Raw genomic sequence first — 23,076 nt, 5'->3', positions numbered from 1 at the left:
ACTTTCATCATGTTGGTTTGATTCGCGTTCGCTACTTTGATAATTTGATATGTGGGTGGACCAGTGCTTGGGTGTTGTTCTTACTTGAACACCCCCCCACTTATGATTAACCCCTCTCGCAAACATCTGCAACTATGAAAGAAGAATTAAGATAAAATCTGACCATAGCATTAAACATATGGATCCAAATCAGCGCCTTACGGAATAACGCATAAACTAGGATTTAAGCTCCTGTTACTCTTGCAACCCATCATCTAATAACTACTTTATAATGCATTCCCTTAGGCCCAAAAGATGATGAAGTGTCATGTAGTCGACGTTCACATAACATCACTAAGGGAATCACAACATACATATCATCAAAGAGGCCCATGCAAACCAGCAATCCTCAAATTAGTAGGAGGCACCTAGGCCCCGTTGGGCTAAAATTGTGCCAACTGTTCTGGTGGCCCAACCACCACATTCAAATCTGGCAAAGTAGGAGGGGCTGGCGCCAAATGCCCATTTGCAGAGGCTGCAGTTTCTATACTATCATTTGGAGGTTCCCGTGAGACTGTAATGTTGCTGTTAGCCTGACCAACTAAACCTTGAGGGTCCTGTACTTCTTCCATGGTGTGGGATCAAGAAAAGGTTTCTAGAGGGGGGGGGGTGATTAGACCCTCAACAAGGAAAACTAGCACTTTTTAATTTCTTTAAGTTAAGCTAGAGTTTTAGCACAAGTTTAAACATTCACAATACATTTCAAGCAAGCATGACAAGAGTATATGAGCAGCGGAAAGTAAAGCATGCAAGTTGCAAGAAAGTAAATGGATGGGATTGGAGTGTGCAAACGCAATTGGAGACACGGAGATTTTTGGCGTGGTTCCGATAGGTGGTGCTATCGTACATCCACGTTGATGGAGACTTCAACCCACGAAGGGTAACAGTTGCGTGAGTCCACGGAGGGCTCCACCCACTAAGGGTCCACGAAGAAGCAACCTTGTCTATACCACCATGGCCGTCGCCAACGTAGGACTTGCCTCACTTGGGTAGATCTTCACGAAGTAGGCGATCTCCTTGCCCTTACAAACTCCTTGGTTCAACTCCACAATCTTTACAGAGGCTCCCAAGTGACACCTAACCAATCTAGGAGACACCACTCTCCCAAAGGTAATAGTGTGTTGGTGATGAACTCCTTACTCTTGTGCTTCAAGTGATAGTCTCCCCAACGCACTCAACTCTCTCACACATATTTGGATTTGGTGAAAAGATGATTTGAGTGGAAAGCAACTTGGGGAAGGCTAGAGATCAATATTCTTGTGGTTGGAATGGAATATCTTGGTCTCAACACATGACTAGGTGGTTCTCTCTCAGAAAATGTATGCTGGAAGTGTAGGCACGTTCTGATGGCTTTCTCCACGAATGAAGAGTGGGTGGAGGGGTATATATAGCCTCCACACAAAATCTAGCCATTACACACAATTTGCAAAACTTGGTGGGACCGAATCGAGAAGCTCGGTCAGACTAATTTAGTTCAAAATGTGAATGTTAGGAATTTCGGTGGGACCGATATGATCAACTCGGTGGGACTGATGTGCTAGGGTTAGGGTAAAACCTCAACTCGCTTTGACCGATTACACAAACTCGGTGGGACCAATTTTGGTAATAAGCAAAACAGAGAGTTGGTCAGGCAAACTCGGTGGGACCGATTGCATATCTCGGTGAGACCGAAATTATTGCAACAGGTAACAGAGAGTTTGCAAGCCCATCTCGGTGAGACCGAGATCCCATCGGTGAGATCGAACTTATTAGGGTTTCTGGCAGTGGCTATGTCAAGTGAACTCGGTGGCACTGGATAGATCAAATCGGTGGGGCCGAGTTTGACTTTTGGTTTGGGACATATGTGGAAATGAGAAAGTGGTTGAGGGATTTGGAGCATATCACTAAGCACTTTGAGCAAGCAAGCCATTAAGCAACACCTCATCCCCTTTTAATAGTATTGGCTTTTCCTACGGACTCAATGTGATCTTGGATCACTAGAATGAAAATGTAGAGTCTTGAGTTTGAGCCAATCTTTGTCCTTAGCATCTTGAAGGGGTTCCACATCCTCTTTTCCAAGCCACTCCACTATTGAACTCATCTGAAATATACTAGATGAGAATATTAGTCCAACAAGAAATATGTTGACATTAATTACCAAAATCACCCAGGGAGCACTTGTGCTTTCAATCTTCCCCTTTTTGGTAATTGATGACAACATACATCAAAGCTTTAGATAAAGATATGAAGAATAACAAGTAAAGCTTTGGAAAGACATGTAACTATGTATATGGACTATAAGAGCATGCGAATGCATAAGCATGACAGAGCAAGCAATGAGTTACATCTATCTTGGCTATATGCATCAGAGAAAATGGTGTGGATTTAAGAAGTGTACCTTCATGTTCATGAGTCCTTCTTGCAAACAATATATACACCAGCAAGAGATCATCATGGACATGAGTGTGATGCATATACTTACCTTGTGGTCTTAAGCTGGCTTTGGAAGAGATGAACATGAGTAAACAAGGTTAGATAACACAGAAACATCTACTAAACAGAGCAAGAACAGCAAACCACAAGAGTACCAAGATTGGGATGACATATAGTGAGTGAGTACTAGGTACTCTATTGGATATAAACATGTCGCCAAAGGTAAAGATATGCAATGAATTCAAAGATCAACTTCCCTTAGAGGTCTTTCTCCCCCTGAATCTTATATTGGATCATGGGAGAATATAGGGTAAAGGAGAATCAGAGCAAAATTAATCATAACAAACTTACTAACATGTCTTCCCCCTCTTAAAGGCATGTGACTTCTCTCCTCTTGAATACCAAGCATCTGGGGTCTCTCTCCCTTTGATGTGACAAGCATTCTCCCCCTTTGATGTGATCTCTCTGCCCCTTTGACATCAATTTCCAAGAAGAGTCTTCTAGAATGTGAGTCGAAAAGGGTTTGGTCCTTGAGTCACAAAACAAAGCAACATGTAGAATGTGATGCAGGTAGAGGACAAGAATCATTGAGTGGAGCTGGAACAAATATGTAGGATGCAAATGACAAAGTGTCTTCTCAGTATTGAAATCGGTAGCACCGAGTTGTTTTCTTTGGTAGCACCGAGATAGTTCGGTTAGACCGAAAAAGACAAACCGGTGAGGCCGGGTTCAATACAGAGAGAAAACAGTTGTCATCTCAGCTCACTAGGCAAATAAGATCTCACAAAGATTTGCAAGGAATTAACTGAAAGATTTGCAATGAATTGGATGTAGGGAATGCAGAAACGAACAGAGAAATTAAAGAAATGTAGATGATTTTTTTATTGAAGGGGAACAAATATGCAAGAGACAAATGCAAGGACACAAGGAAACACTAGAGAACTTCATCCAGAATTGTTCGGCGACAAAGTCACCTATGTTAGAGTATATTGACTGAGGAGTCAAGTGAGAACACTTGATCGTAGGTCATACTCATCGTTTAAGCTCAAAATGGGGTTGCCATTTTTTCATTTAAGCATTTTGATGTATTCACATCTTGCTGAGATGCTTTCACCCATGACTTAGGGTAAAGCTTCTCTAAGATGGAAAAACATACCTTGGGTGGTGGTGTTGATCTTGATCATGTAGTTGAAGTTGTGTGGGATGCTGAAGGTTGATGTATCTCATCAATGAGTTGGGAGCACCACTTGTAGTTTTGAGTTCATCTACCTACAAGGGTTAGTCTTGCAAGGAAGAGCACTTGTGTATCAAAAATGACAATCATGAATTTGATACCAAATGAAATTTGATATAAAGATTTTGTCAAAGGATATGTTGAAAGGTTTCATGCTTCCTTGTTTTCAACCACCATGTTGTAGAGACTTGGTGATGTAGAGATTGCTCAAGATGTGAGTGATTTGCAAGCTCATAGATTTAGATTCATCCAAGTACCTACAGGGGTTAGATAGCATGCAAGGGTGCAAGTATATATTCAAGACATATGCTCATCATCATAAGAGAAATATCAAGGATTAGTCATAGGCTCATGCCTTGTATGTATCCAAATGGAGTTCCTACTCCAAGTTTGAAGCATCAATGATGTTCAATTCTCCTCTCAAACAGCAAAATACTTTTTCATCAAGCGGTTTGGTGAATATATTGCCAATTGCTTATCGGTACGAACATGCTTAAGATCAATATCCCCTTTAGCAACATGATCTCGAATGAAATGACGACGAACTTCCATATGCTTAGTTCGAGAATGATGCACGAGATTATGAGCAATCTTAATAGCACTTTCATTGTCACCAAGTAATGGAACATGTTTCACATAGATGCCATAATCTTTAAGAGTTTGGGTCATCCAAAGTAATTGAGCACAACATGAACCGGCGGCAATATATTCTGCTTAGACAGTGGATAAGGATATCGAGTTTTGTTTCTTGGAGGACCAAGACACAAGAGATCTACCAAGAAATTGACAAGTACTCGAAGTGGACTTTCTATCAACCTTTTCTTCGGCATAGTCCGAGTCGGAGTGGCCAACAAGATCAAAAGAAGACCTCTTAGGATACCAAATGCCAAAATTTGGTGTATGAATTAAGTATCTCACTATCCTTTTCACAGCCTTAAGAAGACATTCTTTGGGGGCCGCTTGATATTGTTCACACATGCACACACATAGCATAATATTGGGATGGGAGGCACATAGATATAACAATGAACCAATCATTGAGCGATAAACCTTTCGGTCAACCGACTAGCCATCCTTGGTCAAGTCAACATGACCACTAGTAGGCATGGGTGTATTCATACCTTTGCATTCTTGCATGTTGAACTTCTTGAATAGGTCCTTGGTATACTTTGTTTGGGAAACAAAGGTACCCTCCTTAGTTTGCTTGACTTGCAACCTGATGACCCACAAGTATAGGGGATCAATTGTAGCTCTTTTCGATAAGTAAGAGTATCGAACCCAACGAGGAGCAGAAGGAAATGACAAGTGGTTTTCAGTAAGGTATTGTCTACAAGTGCTGAAATTGTAAGTAGCGAGTAGTTTGATAGCAAGATAATTTTGTAACGAGCAAGTAACGATAATAGTGACAAAAGTAATATGTCCATTTTGCATCATGCTTTTATATCGATATTTATTGCATTATGGGCTGTTATTACACATTATGTCACAATACTTATGCCTTTTCTCTCTTATTTTACAAGGTTTACATGAAGAGGGAGAATGCCGGCAGCTGGAATTCTGGGCTGGAAAAGGAACAAATATTAAAGACCTATTCTGCACAACTCCAAAAGTCCTAAAACTCCACGAAAGTCAGTTTTGGAATATATTAAAAATATTGGGCAAAGAAAGCACCAGAGGGGGGCCACCCACTGTCCACGAGGGTGGAGGGCGTGCCCCCTGCCTCGTGGGCCACCAGGAAGCCCCCCGATGCCCATCTTCTGGTATAAGGTGTCTTTTGCCCTGGAAAAAATGAGAAGGAAGCTTTCAGGATGAAGCGTCGCCGTCTCAAGGCGGAACCTTGGCGGAACCAATCTAGGGCTCCGGCGGAGCTGTTCTACCGGGGTAACATCCCTCCGGGAGGGGGAAATCGTCACCATCGTCATCACCATCGATCCTCTCATCGGGAGGGGGTCAATCTCCATAAACATCTTCACCAGAACCATCTCCTCTCAAACCCTAGTTCATCTCTTGTATCCGATCTTTGTCTCAAAACTTCAGATTGGTACATGTGGGTTGCTAGTAGTGTTGATTACTCCTTGTAGTTGATGCTAGTTGGTTTATTCGGTGGAAGATTATATGTTTAGATCCGTTATGCACAGTAATACCCCTCTGATTATGAACATGAATATGATTTGTGAGTAGTTACGTTTGTTCCTGAGGACATAGGAGAAGTCTTGTTATAAGTAGTCATGTGAATTTGCTATTCGTTCGATATTTTGATGAGATGTATGTTGTCTTTCCTCTAGTGGTGTTATGTGAACGTCGACTACATGACACTTCACCATTGTTTGGGCCTAGGGGAAGGCATTGGGAAGTAATAAGTAGATGACGGGTTGCTAGAGTGACATAAGCTTAAACCCTAGTTTATGCGTTGCTTCGTAAGGGGCTGATTTGGATCCATATGTTTCATGCTATGGTTAGGTTTACCTTAATTCTTGTTTCTTAGTTACGGATGCTTGCGAGGGGGGTTAATCATAAGTGGGATGCTTGTCCAAGGAAGGGAAGTACCCAAGCACCAGTCCACTCACATAACAAATTATCAAAGTAACGAACACGAATCATATGAGAATGATGAACACTAGCTTGACGATAATTCCCATGTGTCCTCGGGAGCGCTTTCCTTTATATAAGAGTTTGTCCAGGCTTGTCCTTTGCTACAAAAAGGATTGGGCCACCTTGCTGCACCTTGTTTACTTTTGTTACTTGTTACCCGTTACGAATTACCTTATCACAAAACTGTCTATTACCGATAATTTCAGTGCTTGCAGAGAATACCTTACTGAAAACTGCTTGTCATTTCCTTTGCTCCTCGTTGGGCTAGACACTCTTACTTATCGAAAGGACTACGTTATATCCCCTATACTTGTGGGTCATCAAGACTCTTTTCTGGCGCCATTGCCGGGGAGTCAAGCGCCTTTGGTAGGTGGAATTTGGTAAGGAAAAATTTATATAGTGTGCTGAAATTTACTGTCACTTGTTACTATGGAAAATAATCCTTTGAGGGGCTTGTTCGTGGTATCTTCACCCCGACCAGTAGAGCAAAGAATTGCTCCTCAACCTACTGAACCTATTGAAAATGTTTACTTGAAATTCCTTCGGGTATGATAGAGAAACTGCTAGCTAATCCTTTCACAGGAGATGGAACATTACATCCCGATATACACCTAATCTATGTGGATGAAGTTTGTTGATTATTTAAGCTTGTAGGTATGCCCGAGGATGTTATCAAGAAGAAGGTCTTCCCTTTATATTTGAAGGGAAAGGCATTGACATGGTTTAGGCTATGTGATGATATTGGATCGTGGAACTACAACCGATTGAAATTGGAATTTCATCAGAAGTTTTATTATATGCATCTGATTCATCGTGATCGTAATTATATATATAATTTTTGGCCTCGCGAAAGAGAAAGTATCGCTCAAGCTTGGGTGAGGCTTAAGTCAATGTTATATTCATGCCCCAATCATGAGTTCTCAAGATAAATTATTATTCAAAATTTTTCTGCTCGGCTTTCTCTCAATAATCGCTCCATGCTGGATACTTCTTGTACTGGTTCTTTCATGATGAAGACTATTGAATTCAGATGGGATTTATTGGAAAGAATTAAACTCAACTCTGAAGATTGGGAACTCGACAAAGGTAAGGAGTCAGGTATAACACCTAAGTTTGATTGTGTTACATATTTTATGGATACCGATGCTTTTTGTGAATTTAGCACTAAATATGTACTTGACTCTGAGATAGTAGTTTCTTTCTGTGAATCATTTGCTACTCATGTTGATCTCCCTAAGGAGAAGTGGTTTAAATATCATCCTCCCATGGAAGTAAAAGTAGTCGAACCTATTAAAGTTGAAGAAAAGACTATCACTTATAATGTTTATCCTATTGTTCCTACCGCTTATATTGAGAAACGACCTTTCCCTATTAGAATAAAGGATCATGCTAAAGCTTCAACTATGGTTCGTAAGAGTAATGCTAGAACACCTACACCCTCTGAGAAAATTAAAGTTGAACCTAGTATTTCTATGGTTAAGGATCTCTTGGTCGATAATATTGATGGGCATGTTATTTACTTCTGTGATGAAGATGCTAGAACTCCTGACCTCATACTAAAAATAAACATAGACCTGTTATTGGCATGCCTGTTGTTTCTGTTAAATAGGAGATCATTGTTATCATGGCTTATGTGATATGGGTGCTAGTGTCAGTGCAATACCTAATCCTTTATATAAAGAAATTATGCATGATATTGCACCTGCTGAGATAGAAGATATTTATGTTACTATTAAGCTTGCCAACACAGATACTATTTCACCAGTTGGGATTGTTAGAGATGTTGAAGTCTTGTGTGGGAAAAATAAATATCTTACTGATTTTCTTGTTCTTGCTTCCCCACAAGATGAATTTTGTCCCATTATATTTGGTAGACCCTTCTTGAACACTATTAATGCTAAGATAGACTGCGAAAAGGATATTGTTACTGTTGGTTTAGGGGATATGTCTCATGATTTTAATTTGGCTAAATTTCGTAGACAACCCCATGATAAAGAATTGCCTAGTAAATATGAAATTATTGGTCTTGCTTCTATTGTCATGCCTCGTAATGATCCTTTAGAACAATATTTGCTAGAGCATGAAAATGATATGTTTATGAATGAAAGAAGGGAAATAGATGAAGTATTCTTTAAACAGGGACCTATTTTGAAACACAACTTACCTGTTGAAATTCTAGGGGATCCTCCTACACCCAAGGGTGATCCCGTGTTTGAGCTTAAACCACTACCTGATACTCTTAAATATGCTTATCTTGATGAAAAGAAGATATGTCCTATTATTATTAGTGCTAACCTTTCAGAGCAGGAAGAAGAGAAATTATTGAAAACTCCGAAGAAGCACCGTGCTGCTATTAGATATACTCTTGATGATCTTAAGGACATTAGTCCCACTCTATGCCAGCATAAAATAAAATTGGAGAAAGACACTAAACCGGCTGTTGATCACCAACGACGGTTAAATCTTAAGATGAAAGAAGTGGTAAGAAATGAAATACTAAAGCTTATGGAGGCAGGTATAATTTATCCTGTTGCTGATAGTCAGTGGGTAAGTCCTATCCATTGTGTCCCTAAGAAGGGAGGTATTACTGTTGTTCCTAATGATAAAGACGAATTGATCCCACAAAGAATTGTTACAGGTTATAGAATGGTAATTGATTTCTGCAAATTAAATAAAGCTACTAGAAAGGATCATTACCCTTTACCTTTTATTGATCAAATGCTAGAAAGGTTATCCAAACACACACATTTTTGCTTTCTAGACGGTTATTCTGGTTTCTCTCAAATACCTGTGTCGAAAGAGGATCAGGAAAAGACCACTTTTACGTGCCCTTTCGGTACCTTTGCATATATTCGCATGCCTTTTGGTTTATGTAATGCACCCGCTACCTTTCAAGGCTTTATGACTGCTATATTCTCTGACTTTTGTGAAAAATATTGTTGAGGTTTTCATGGATGATTTCTCCGTGTATGGAACTTATTTTGATGATTGCTTAAGCAACCTTGATCGAGTTTTGCAGACATGTGAAGAAACTAATCTTGTCTTGAATTGGGAGAAGTGCCACTTTATGGTTAATGAAGGTATTGTCTTGGGGCATAAAATTTCTGAAAGAGGTATTGAAGTTGATAAAGCTAAAGTTGATGCTATGAAAAGATGCCGTGTCCTAAGGACATTAAAGGTATAAGAAGTTTCCTTGGTCATGCCGATTTTTATAGGAGGTTCATTAAAGACTTCTCAAAAATTTCTAGACCTCTGACTAATCTCTTACAAAAAGATGTTCCTTTTGTCTTTGATGATGATTGTGTAGAAGCATTTGAAATACTTAAGAAAGCCTTGATTTCTGCACCTATTGTTCAGCCACCTGATTGGAATTTACCCTTTGAAATTATGTGTGATGCTAGTGATTATGCTGTAGGTGTTGTTCTAGGACAAAGAGTTGATAAGAAATTAAATGTTATCCAATATGCTAGTAAAACTCTAGACAGTGCCCGGATAAATTATGCTACTAATGAAAAAGAATTTTTAGCAGTTGTATTTGCTTATGATAAGTTCAGACCTTATATTGTTGATTCTAAAGTAACTGTTCACCCTGATCATGCTGCTATTGAATACCTTATGGAAAAGAAAGATGCTAAACCTAGACTTATTAGATGGGTTCTCTTGCTACAAGAATTTGATTTGCATATTATTGATAGGAAGGGAGCTGAGAACCCCGTTGTAGACAACTTGTCTAGGTTAGAAAATGTTCTTGATGACCCACTCCCTATTGACGATAGTTTTCTTGATGAACAATTAGCTGTCATAAATGCTTCTCATACTGCTCCATGTTATGCTGATATGCTAATTACATTGTTGCTAAATTTATACCACCTAGTTTCACATACCAGCGAAAGAAAAAGTTTTTCTATGATTTGAGACATTACTTCTAGGATGACCCACCCCTTTATAAAGAAGGAGTAGATGGTGTTATTAGATATTTTGTACCTGATCATGAACAAGAATAGATCCTACGCAAGTGTCACTCCGAGGCTTATGGAGGACACCACACTGGAGATAGAACTGCACATAAGGTATTGCAATCCGGTTTTTATTGGCCTACTCTTTTCAAAGATGCCCGTAAGTTTGTCTTGTCTTGTGATGAATGTCAAAGAATTGGTAATATTAGTAGACGTCAAGAAATGCCTATGAACTATCCACTTGTTATTGAACCATTTGATGTTTGGGGCTTTGATTATATGGGTCCGTTTCCTTCCTCTAATGGGTATACACGTATTTTAGTTGCTGTTGATTACGTTACTAAGTGGGTAGAAGCTATTCCAACTAGTAGTACTGATCATAACACCTCTATTAAGATGCTTACAGAAGTTATTTTTCCAAGGTTTGGAGTCCCCAGATACTTAATGACTGATGGTGGTTCACATTTTATTCATGGTGCTTTTCGTAAAATGCTTGCTAAGTATGATGTTAATCATAGAATTGCATCTCCATACCACCCACAGTCTAGTTGTCAAGTAGAACTGAGTAATAGAGAGATTAAATCAATTTTGCAAAAGACTGTTAATAGATCTAGAAAGAATTGGTCTAAGAAACTTGATGATGCATTATGGGCCTATAGAACTGCATATAAAAATACTATGGGTAAGTCTCCGTATAAAATGGTTTATGGAAAAGCATGTCACTTACCTCTTGAACTAGAACATAAGGCATATTGGTCCATTAAAGAGCTCAATTATGATTTCAAACTTGCCGGTGAGAAGAGACTATTTGACATTAGCTCACTTGATGAGTGGAGAACCCAGGCCTATGAGAATGCCAAACTGTTTAAAGAAAAAGTTAAAAGATGGCATGACAAAAGGATACAAAAGCGTGAGTTTAATGTAGGTGATTATGTTTTGTTATACAACTCTCGTTTAAGATTTTTTGCAGGAAAACTCCTCTCTAAATGGGAAGGTCCTTATGTTATCAAGGTGGTCTATCGTTCCGGTGCCATAAAAATCAACAACTTCGAAGGCACAAATCCGAAGGTGGTGAACGGTCAAAGAATCAAACATTATATCTCAGGTAATCCCATAAATGTTGAAACCAATGTTATTGACACCGTAACCCTGGAGGAGTACATAAGGGATACTTTCCAGAATGTTTCAGACTCCGAAAAGGAATAGGTATGAGGTACGGTAAGTAAACCGACCCCAAAACAGTTCTAACAGCAATTTTTCTCCATTTTGGAATACTTAAGAAAATAGGAAAATAAGAAGTAGCCCGGAAAGGACACGAGGCATCCACGAGGGTGGAGGGCTCGCCCTACCCCCTGGGCGCGCCCGCTGCCTCGTGGGCACCTCGTGTGCCCTCCGGACTCCGTTTTCTTGCACGATATTTCCTTTGGTCGGTAAAAATTCATTATATAATCTCCCGAAGGTTTTGACCACCGTACCACGACAAAATCCTCTGTTTTTGTTTTGAGTTGTTTCTTACGTAGATTAGATCAAGATGTCTTCTCAAGAGCCAGTCGGGGAGAGCCGGGTTTCTCACCCGACACCGTGGCCAAAAGAAAACAGCGATGCCGATCACTTTGGGCCATCAACTGAGGAAGAGATGGAGGACAACTTGAAAAGGATAGATGCCATGGAGGAAGATCAAGAAGTTACCTCTCGTCTCCAAGCCAGATTTATGATGGAGGAACTCTAGAGCTCAGCAATTCCAAATTCGGTCATCCCTCCCAATGCTAGATTTCTTTCTTATGAAAATATGAAAAAGAGTGTTACTTGTTCTCCCGCAGCTATGCAACATCCGTGGGTGAAAGAAGCTTTAGCCGTCGCGGGTAAACTCCGGAAGGAAACAATGGATCTTAAGCAGCAAGTCAATAAGCTCGAGGAAGAGAACCGTATCCTAAGGGGCATCATCGCCAAAAATATCACATCACTACCTCCGAAGAAAGAGACATAAACACATGGGTATGGGCACTCCCCTTGGCAACTGCCAAGCTTGGGGGAGGTGCCCCAGTATCATATCACCATCACACTTCCATCTTTACCATTTTTCTTAGTTCGATCCTTTTGGTTATATCTTGATCTAGTAGAATAAATTTTAGTATGATCTAGCTTTGAGTTTTGTGTTGATCCTTATCTATGTAATCGAGTCCGTGAGTTATATATAATAAAGAATAGTATTGAGTCGAGGGCTTGGTTATCTTGCTATGATCTTGAGGGAATAAAAGAAAAAAAGAAAGAAAAAGAAGAAATAAAAAGATCATATTGATCTTATGGAGAGTAATGACTTCACATATAAAGAGTATGATGAATAAAAGTTGTTGAGAGTAGAGAAACATAGTTTTGGTCATCGTCGCAATTAATAGGAAGTAATAAAGAAAGAGAGGTTTTCACATATAAATATACTATCTTGGACATCTTTTATGATTGTGAGCACTCATTAAAATATGACATGCTAAAAAGTTGATGTTGGACAAGGAAGACAACGTAATGGGTTATGTTTTCTTATATCCGAAATAAATTATATTGTCATGGATCATCCAACATGTTGAGCTTGCCTTTCCCCCTCATGCTAGCCAAATTCTTTGTACCAAGTAGAGATAGTACTTGTGCATCCAAATATCCTTAAACCCAGTTTTGCTATATCTACCTATGGATTGAGTAAGATCCTTCAAGTAAGTTTTCATTGTTGCAAGCAATAAAAATTGCTCTCTAAATATGTATGATCTATTAGTATGGAGAAAATAAGCTTTATTCGAGCTTGTGATATGATCTATTAGTATGGAGAAAATAAGCTTTATACGAGCTTGTGATATGGAAGAAATAAAAGTGACGGACTGCATAATAAAGGTCCCTATCACAAGTGGCAATATAAAGTGACGTTCTTTTGCATTAAGATTTTGTGCATCCAACCATAAAAGCACATGAAAACCTCTGCTTCCCTCTGCGAAGGGCCTATCTTTTATTTTTGTCTTATACCTTATACAAAAGTCATGGTGATCTTCACCTTTACTTTTTACACTTTATCCTTTGGCAAGCACTATGTGTTGGAAAGATCCTGATATATATATATATCCAATTGGATGTGGGTTTTCATAAAGCATTACTATTGACGTTACCCTTGAGGTAAAAGGCTAGGAGGCAAAACTATAAGCCCCTATCTTTCTCTGTGTCCGATTAAAACTTCATACCATAAGTATTGCATGAGTGTTAGCAATTGTGGAAGACCAAATGATACTTGAGTATGTGGACTTGCTAAAAAGCTCTTATATGGACTCTTTCCGATGTTATGATAAATTGCAATGGCTTGAATGACTGAGATTATAGATTGCTAGTTTTTCAATGAAGTTTTTGATTCACACTTTACATTGTGAATAGATTGTTACTTCAGTATAAGAAATCGTATGACAATATATATATATATATATTGCTATTCTAAGAATGATCATGATGCCCTCATGTCCGTATTTTATTTTATCGACACCTCTATCTCTAAACATGTGGACATATTTTTCGATATCGGCTTCTACTTGAGGACAAGCGAGGTCTAAGCTTGGGGGAGTTGATACGTCCATTTTGCATCATGCTTTTATATCGATATTTATTGCATCATGGGCTTTTATTACACATTATGTCACAATACTTATGCCTTTTCTCTCTTATTTTACAAGGTTTACATGAAGAGGGAGAATGTCGGCAGCTGGAATTCTGGGCTGGAAAAGGAGCAAATATTAGAGACCTATTCTGCACAACTCCAAAAGTCCTGAAACTCCACGAAAGTCAGTTTTGGAATATATTAAAAATATTGGGCGAAGAAAGCACCACAGGGGGGCCACCCACTATCCACGAGGGTGGAGGGCGCGTCCTACCCCCTGGGCATGCCCCCTGCCTCGTGGGCCACCTGGAAGCCCGCCGATGCCCATCTTCTGGTATAAGGTGTCTTTTGCCCTGGAAAAAATGAGAAGGAAGCTTTCGGGACGAAGCGCCGCCGTCTCGGGGCGGAACCTTGGTGGAACCAATCTAGGGCTTCAGCGGAGCTGTTCTGCCGGGGAAACATCCCTCCGGGAGGGGGAAATCGTCACCATCGTCATCACCATCGATCCTCTCATCGGGAGGGGGTCAATCTCCATCAACATCTTCACCAGCACCATCTCCTGTCAAACCCTAGTTCATCTCTTGTATCCGATGTTTGTCTCAAAACTTCAGATTGGTACATGTGGGTTGCTAGTAGTGTTGATTACTCCTTGTAGTTGATGCTAGTTGGTTTATTCAGTGGAAGATTATATGTTCAGATCCTTTATGCACATTAATACCCCTCTGATTATGAACATGAATATGATTTGTGTGTAGTTACGTTTGTTCCCGAGGACATGGGAGAAGTCTTGTTATAAGTAGTCATGTGAATTTGGTATTCGTTCGATATTTTGATGAGATGTATGTTGTCTTTCCTCTAGTGGTGTTATGTGAACGTCGACTACATGACACTTCACCATTGTTTGGGCCTAGGGTAAGGTATTGGGAAGTAATAAGTAGATGATGGGTTGCTAGAATGACTGAAGCTTAAGCCCTAGTTTATGCGTTGCTTCGTAAGGGGCTGATTTGGATCCATATGTTTCATGCTATGGTTAGGTTTACCTTAATTCTTCTTTCGTAGTTGCAGATGCTTGCGAGGGGGGTTAACCATAAGTGGGATGCTTGTCCAAGGAAGGGCATTACCCAAGCACCGGTCCACCCACATAACAAATTATCAAAGTAACGAACGCAAATCATATGAGCATGATGAAAACTAGCTTGACAATAATTCCCATGTGTCCTCGGGAGCGCTTTCCTTTATGTAAGAGTTTGTCCAAGCTTGTCCTTTGCTACAAAAAGGATTGGGCCACCTTGCTGCACCTTGTTTACTTTTGTTACTTGTTACCCATTACGAATTACCTTATCACAAAACTATCTGTTACGATAATTCCAGTGCTTGCAGAGAATACCTTACTGAAAACTGCTTGTCATTTCCTTCTACTCCTCGTTGGGTTCGACACTCTTACTTATCGAAAGGACTAGATAGATCCCCTATACTTGTGGGTCATCAATAAGCAAAGCGTTCTTGAGGGTAGACGGAAATTTCATCTAGTCACTTTCATCATGTTGGTTTGATTTGTGTTCGCTACTTTGATAATTTAATATGTGGGTGGACTGGTGCTTAGGTGTTGTTCTTACTTGAACAAACCTCCTTCTTATGATTAACCCTCCTGCAAGCATCCGCAACTACGAGAAAAGTATTAAGAATAAATTCTAACCATAGCATTAAACTTTTGGATCCAATCGGTCCCTTATGAAATAGCGCGTAAACTGGGGTTTAAGCTTCTGTCACTCTCGCAACCCACCATCTAATTGCTACTCCGCAATGCATTCCCTTAGGCCCAAATATGGTGAAGTGTCATGTAGTCGACGTTCACATGACAACACTAAGGGAAATACAACATACATACTATCAAAATATCGAACACATATAAAGTTCACATGATTACTTGCAACATGATGTCTCTCGTGACCTCAAGAATAAAAGTAACTACTCACAAATAATAATCATGCTCAAGATCAGAGGGGTATTAAATAGCATAATGGATCCGAACATATAACCTTCCACCAAATAAACCATATAGTAATCAACTACAAGATGTAATCAACACTACTAGTCACCCACAAGTACCAATCTATAGTTCCTGTAACAAGATTGAGCACAATAGATGAACTATGGTTTGAGAGGAGATGGTGATGTTGAAGATGTTGATGGAGATTTCCCTCCACAATATGGGAGAGTTGTTGGTGATGATGATGACGACGATTTCCCCCTCTGGGAGGGTAGTTCCCCCGACGGAATTGCTCCGCCGGAGGGCAAAAGTGCCCCTGCCCAAGTTCCGCCTCGATGTGGCGGCGCTTCGTCCCGAAAGTCCTCCTATGATTTTTTTTCTAGGTCAAAATGACTTATATACCAGAAGATGGGCACCGGAGGTGGGTCGAGGAGGCCACAACCCACCATGGTGCGCCTAGGTGGGTTGTGCCCACCTGGTGCCCCCCACTGGTGTTTATTGGCTCAAGTATTTCTTAAATAATCCATAAAAATATTTGTGAAGTTTCAGCTCATTAGGAGTTGTGCAGAATAGGTGGCCTGACATAGCTTTTCCAGGTCCAGATTTCCAGTTGCCAGAATTCTCCCTCTTGGTGTGTTCCTTGCAAATTATGAGAGAAAAGGCATTAGAATTACTCCAAAAAGCATTATTATGGATAAAAACATTATAAATAACGGTAAGAAAACATAATGCAAAATGGACGTATCAACTCCCCAAGCTTAGACCTCGCTTGTCCTCAAGCAAAACCGAAATCGAAAACATGTCCACATGCTTTGAGAGAGAGGTGTCGATAAAAAAAATACAGACATAGAAGCAACATGTTGATTATTATAACAGCAACAGAATTGAACATAGGACTTTTATCATATACTTCTCATGATTAAGTAATAGTTCATCACACAGTCGAAGTATAAAGCAAAAACTCTATTAGAAACTGACAAACTATGTTCTTAGTCAACTTTGCAACTACAATTCATCATCTTTTCAGGAAGGGTCACGTGTCGGAGCCTTTAGGCAAGTCCACATACTCAACCATCATATAGTATTCTATGATTGCTAACACTCACCTCGTACCCATGAGCAAAACGTTTCAACCGGACACATAGAAAGATAGGGGCTTCTAGTTTCGCCTCCCAACATACTCACCTCAAGGGTGATGTCAACAATAATAAATCATGCCATCTATATTCAACTGGACATATGTGCTTAGATCTTTCCTCACCACATGATGCTTGCCAAAAGAGAAAAATAAAAGGAATAGAGGGAAAACTTTGACTCTTTGCATAAAAGTAAAAGATAGGCCCTTCGCAGAGGGAAGCAGAGGTTGCCATGTGCTTATTTGTTTGTATGCTGAATCCCTTAGTGCAAGAGAACGTCACGTTGTATTGCCCCTTAATATGACAACCTTTATTATGCAGTCTGTCGCTTTTATTCTTTGTCATCCAAGTTCTTACAACGCTCAATTTTATCTTACACTAAATGCTCTCACACTTTTAGAAGCAATTTTTATTGCCTTTTTGCACCGATGACAACTTACTTGAGGGATCTTGCTCAATCCCTAGGTAGGTATGATGGACACTTGAAAAGATTTGGGTTTAAGGGTTTTTGGATGCACAAGTAGTATCTCTACTTAGTACAGAATTTTTGGCTAGCAAAGATAGGGGGCAAGAACCACATGTTACAGGATATATGACAATATGACTTCTATGTGAATATAAACAAACATAAATTATTAAGTTGTCTTCCTTGTCCAATGTAAAAAATTTTGGCATATAATATTTTGACGAGGGATCACAATCACAAAATATTTCTAGGATAGTATATCTATATGTGAATCTTCTCTTCCCTTATTAATTCTTTCATGAGTTCCATCATTGACTAATGCTATGTTTGTCAATCTCTAATAAAATTTTCTACTTATACTTTTTATTATGTGGTGCTATCACCTACCATAGGATCAATATATAATCTTTTCATTATTTATTTCCTTTCTTCATTTATTTCCTTTCTCCTTTTCTTTCTTTCTTATTTCTTTTCTTTATTTGCAACATGAAAGTAAAGAAAGCAAAAACTCAAACTAACTTTATTATATAACTTGCACATGATTACAAGGATAGATCACTAAGCAAGCTCTCAAAGAAGAAAGGATCGAACTAAACTTTTATTCATCTAAAGCAAAAGGATTGAACTAAAATAAGTAAAAGCAAAAATATAGTGGGATGATTCGATACCGGGGCACCTCCCCCAAGCTTGGCGAAAGCCAAGGGGAGTGCCCATACCCGATACTCAATTTTCTTTTGGTGGCGAGGAAGATGATGGTGGTGATGAATAAGAGATATTGTCCTCGAATTTCCATGGCAATGGTACACCATCGTGAGAGGAAGAGCGAGTCTCACGAGTCCTGCATCTAGCAGCCAAACTCATACCTTTAAACCTTGCCTCATATTCAAAGACTTGGTTTTGAAGATCGTAGATCTGGCTTTGGAGGAAGTTGATTTGCTCGTTGAAGGTAAAGATGATGTCCTTCATGGGCTTGCCATCCACCTTGAGATCACGGGAAAGGTCCGTGATCATGAGGTGATTGGCATTGAGCCCATGCTCCACCATCCCCTTGCACCGGAAGACGTCTTGCTCCACAACTTCAAGCCTGGCCTCCACGGTTCCCGTCCCCTTGGGACATGGCACATCGCGGAGGTGAAGCACCCCCTCATGCATCTGGATGACCTGAGGGTGCTGCACCACTTCCCGCAAATATGGGTTGATGACGTTCTTGAAGAACTTGTCCTTGGAGGAGCTTGAAGAGGCCATGGTAGATGGGATTTGACAGAAAGCAGCAAGGAAAAAGAGAACAGAGGATTTCTCCGCGATACGGTGATCAACAGGTTCGGGAAATATATATAGATTTTTTTATCTTGGAGGACAAGTGCATGGAAGAAAAACGGAGTACAGAAAGTGTCCCAGGTGGGCACAACCCACCTGGGCGCGCCAGGCAAGCCTGGCGCGCCCTGGTGTCTTGTGCCCACCAGGGGACGCTTCCTGGGAGTTTATTTATTTCCAAAATTCTAAAATATTCCAAAACTGATAAAAAATATTTTTGCGGATTTTTCGGAGTCGGTTTACTTACCGTACCACGTACCTCCTTATTTTCACGATTCTGGAGTGTTCAGGAAGGACTCTTTTATGTGTTCTTCCGGTGTCAAAGTTTGGATAATATTACTTTCAATATTAATAGGCGTACCTGAGATATAATGCTTTATTCGTTGCCCATTGACAACCTTCGTAGTTATTTATTTTGATGGCTCCAGTCCGGTAAACCTCCTTGATGACGTATGGGCCTTCCCATTTCGAGAGGAGCTTTCCTGCAAAAAAAATCTAAAACGATAGTTGTACAAAAGAACATGTTCTCCAACTTTAAAGTCATTCTTTTGAATTCTTTTGTCATGCCATCTTTTAACTTTTTCTTAACTTTGCATTCTCATAAGCTTGGGTTCTCCATTCATCTAAGGAGCTTATATCAAACAATCTCTTTTTACCAGCAAGTTTGAACTCATAGTTGAGTTCTTTAACTGCCCAATATGCTTTATGTTCTAACTCAAGAGGCAAATGACAAGCTTTTCCATAGACCATTTTATAAGGAGACATACCCATAGGATTTTTATATGCTGTTCTATAAGCCCAAAGTGCATCATATAATTTGTTAGACCAATTCTTCCTAGACCTATTAACAGTCTTTTGCAAAATTAATTTTATTTCTCTATTGCTAAGTTCAACTTGACCACTAGACTGAGGATGATAGGGTGATGCAATTCTATGGTTAACATTATACTTAGCAAGCATCTTACGGAAAGCACCATGAATAAAGTTTGAACCACCATCAGTCATTAAATATCTAGGGACTCCAAACCTTGGGAAAATAACTTCCTTAAGCATTTTAATAGAGGTGTTGTGATCAGCACTACTGGTTGGAATGGCTTCTATGCATTTAGTAACATAATCAACAACAACAAAAATATGTGTCTACCCATTAGAGGAAGGAAAAGGTCCCATGTAATCAAATCACCAAACATCAAATGGTTCAACAACAAGTGAATAATTCATAGGCATTTCTTGACGCATACCGATATTACCTATTCTTTGAAATTCATCACAAGAAGAGACAAACTTACGGGCATCCTTAAAGAGAGTTGGCCAATAAAATCCAGATTGCAATACCTTGTGAGCAATTCTATCTCCAGCGTGATGCCCTCCATAAGCCTCGGAGTGACATTTCCGTAGTTTTTGTCCCTGTTCATGCTCAGGCACACAACGTCTAATAATACCATCTACTCCTTCTTTATACAGATGTGGGTCATCCCAAAAGTAATGTCTTAAATCATAGAAGAATTTTTTGTTTTGCTGGTATGTAAAGCTAGGTGGTAAATATTTAGCAACAATGTAATTAGCATAGTCAGCATACCAAGGAGTACTATTAGCAACATTTATTGCAGCTAACTGCTCATCAGGAAAACTATCATCAATAGGTAGTGGGTCATCAAGCAGATTTTCAAGCCTAGACAAATTATCAGCTACGAGATTCTCAGCTTCTTTTCTATCAATGATATGTAAATCAAATTCTTGTAACAAGAGAACCCAACGAATAAGTCTAGGTTTAGCATCTTTCTTTTCCATAAGATATTTAATAGCAGCATGGTCTGTGTGAACAGTTACTTTGGAATCATTAATATAAGGTCTAAATTTATCACAGGAAAACACCACTGCTAAGAATTCTTTTTCAGTAGTAGCATAATTTCTTTGATCACTGTCTAGAGTTTTATTAGCATAATGAATAACATTAAGTTCCTTATGAAATCTTTGTCCTAGAACAACACCAACATCATAATCACTAGCATCGCACATAATTTCAAAAGGCAAGTTTGAATCAGGTGGTTGAACAATAGGTGCAGATATTAAGGCTTTCTTTAGTGTTTCAAAGGCTTCAAGACAATCATCATCAAAAACAAAAGGAATATCCTTTTGCAAAAGATTAGTAAGAGGCTTAGAAATTTTAGAAAAGTCTTTGATAAATCTCCTATAGAAACCAGCATGACCTAAGAAACTACGAATACCTTTTATATCTTTAGGACATGGCATTTTCTCAATTGCATCAACCTTAGCTTTTTTCCACTTCAATACGTCTTTCAGAAATTTTATGACCCAAGACAATGCCTTCATTAGCCATAAAGTGGCACTTCTCCCAATTCAAGACAAGATTTGTTTGTTCACATCTCTGCGAAACTCGCTCAAGATTGCTTAAAAAATCATTAAAAGACTTCCCATAAACAGAAAAGTCATCCATGAGAACCTCAACAATCTTTTCACAAAAGTCAGAGAATATAGCAGTCATACATCTTTGAAAGGTAGCAGGTGCATTACATAGACCAAAAGGCATACATCTATAAGTATAATTTCCAAAGGGACAAGTGAAGGTAGTCTTTTCTTGATCAGGTTGAGAAACAAGTATTTGTGAAAAGCCAGAGTATCCATCTAGGAAGCAAAAGTGTGTGTGCTTAGATAATCTTTCAGGCATTTGATCAATAAAAGGCAAGGGGTAATGATCTTTTCTAGTTGCTTTGTTTAATTTTCTATAATCAATTATCATACTATAGCATGTAACAATTCTTTATGGAATAAGTTCATTCTTATCATTAGGAACAACAGTAATACCTCCTTTCTTAGGGACACAATGAATAGGACTTACCCATCTACTATCAGCTATAGGATAGATTATACCTGCTTCCAGAAGTTTTAAGATTTCCGTTCTTACCACTTCCTCCATTTTTGGATTCAACCGACGTTGGTGATCAACAATGGGTTTAGCATCAGGTTCCATATTAATTTTGTGCTGACATAGAGTGGGACTAATGCCCTTTAAATAATAAATAGTATATCCAATAGCAGCCCGGTGCTTCCTTAGAACTTTCAATAATCTTTCTTCTTCATGCTCTGAAAGGTTAGCACTAATAATAACATGATATATCTTATTTTCATCAAGATAAGAATATTTCAAAGTGTTTGGCAATTATTTTAATTCAAACACAGGATCACCTTTAGGTGGAGGAGGACCTCCTAGAGTTTCAATAGGCAGATTGTGTTTAAGCAGAGGACGTTGTTCAAAGAAAACCTTATCTATTTCATTTCTTTCATGCATATGTAAATCATTTTCATGGTCTAGCAAATATTGTTCTAAAGGATAAGTGGGTGGAACAGCAATAGAAGCAAGACCAATTAATTCATCCTTACTAGGAAATTATTTTTCATGATGATTTGTACTAAACTTGGAAAAATTAAACTCATGAGACTCATCACCAAAGCTAACACCAATAGTTTGTTTCTTACAATCTATCTTAGCATTAACTGTATTCAAGAAAGGTCTACCAAAGATAATGGGACAAAAGTCATCTTGTGGGGAGCCAAGAACAAGAAAATCAGTAGGGTATTTAATTTTCCCACACAAGACTTCAACATCTCTAATAATCCCAACTGGTGATATGGTGTCTCTATTAGCAAGTTTAATAGTAACATCTATTTCTTCTATCTCAGAAGGTGCTATGTCTTTCATGATTTCTTCATATAAAGTGTAAGAAATAGCACTCATACTAGCACCCATGTCACATAAACCATGATAACATTGATCTCCTATTTTAACTGAAATAACAGGCATGCCAAGAACAGGTCTATCTTTATCTCTTTTATCATGTTTAGCAATTCTAGCAGCTTCTTCACAGAAGTAAATAACATGACCATCCATATCTTGTTCCAGGAGATCTTTAACCATAGCAATACTAGGTTCAACTTAATTTGTTCATCAGGTTTAGCTGTTCTAATATAGCTTTTGTTACCCACAGTTGAAACTTTAGCATGTTCCTTAATCCTAACAGGGAAAAGTAGTTTCTCAATATAAGCAGAAGGAACAACTGGATAAACATTATAAAGTATAGTTTCTTATTTAACTAGTATTGGTTCTTTAGTTTCTTCTTTAATAGGTGGGTGATATTTAAACCACTTCTCCTTAGGGAGTTCAACATGAGTCGCAAATTATTCACAAAAGGAGGCTACTATCTCAGAGTCGAGTCCATATTTAGTGCTAAACTTTTGAAAAGCATCAGTATCCATAAAAGATTTAACACAATCATACTTCAGTTTAATACCT

The sequence above is a fragment of the Triticum urartu genome, chromosome 3, assembly GCF_003073215.2.
Source record: "Triticum urartu cultivar G1812 chromosome 3, Tu2.1, whole genome shotgun sequence".
Classification (NCBI taxonomy): Eukaryota; Viridiplantae; Streptophyta; class Magnoliopsida; order Poales; family Poaceae; genus Triticum; species Triticum urartu.
The sequence above is the reverse complement of the archived record's forward strand: the minus strand, read 5'-3'. Positions refer to the sequence as shown.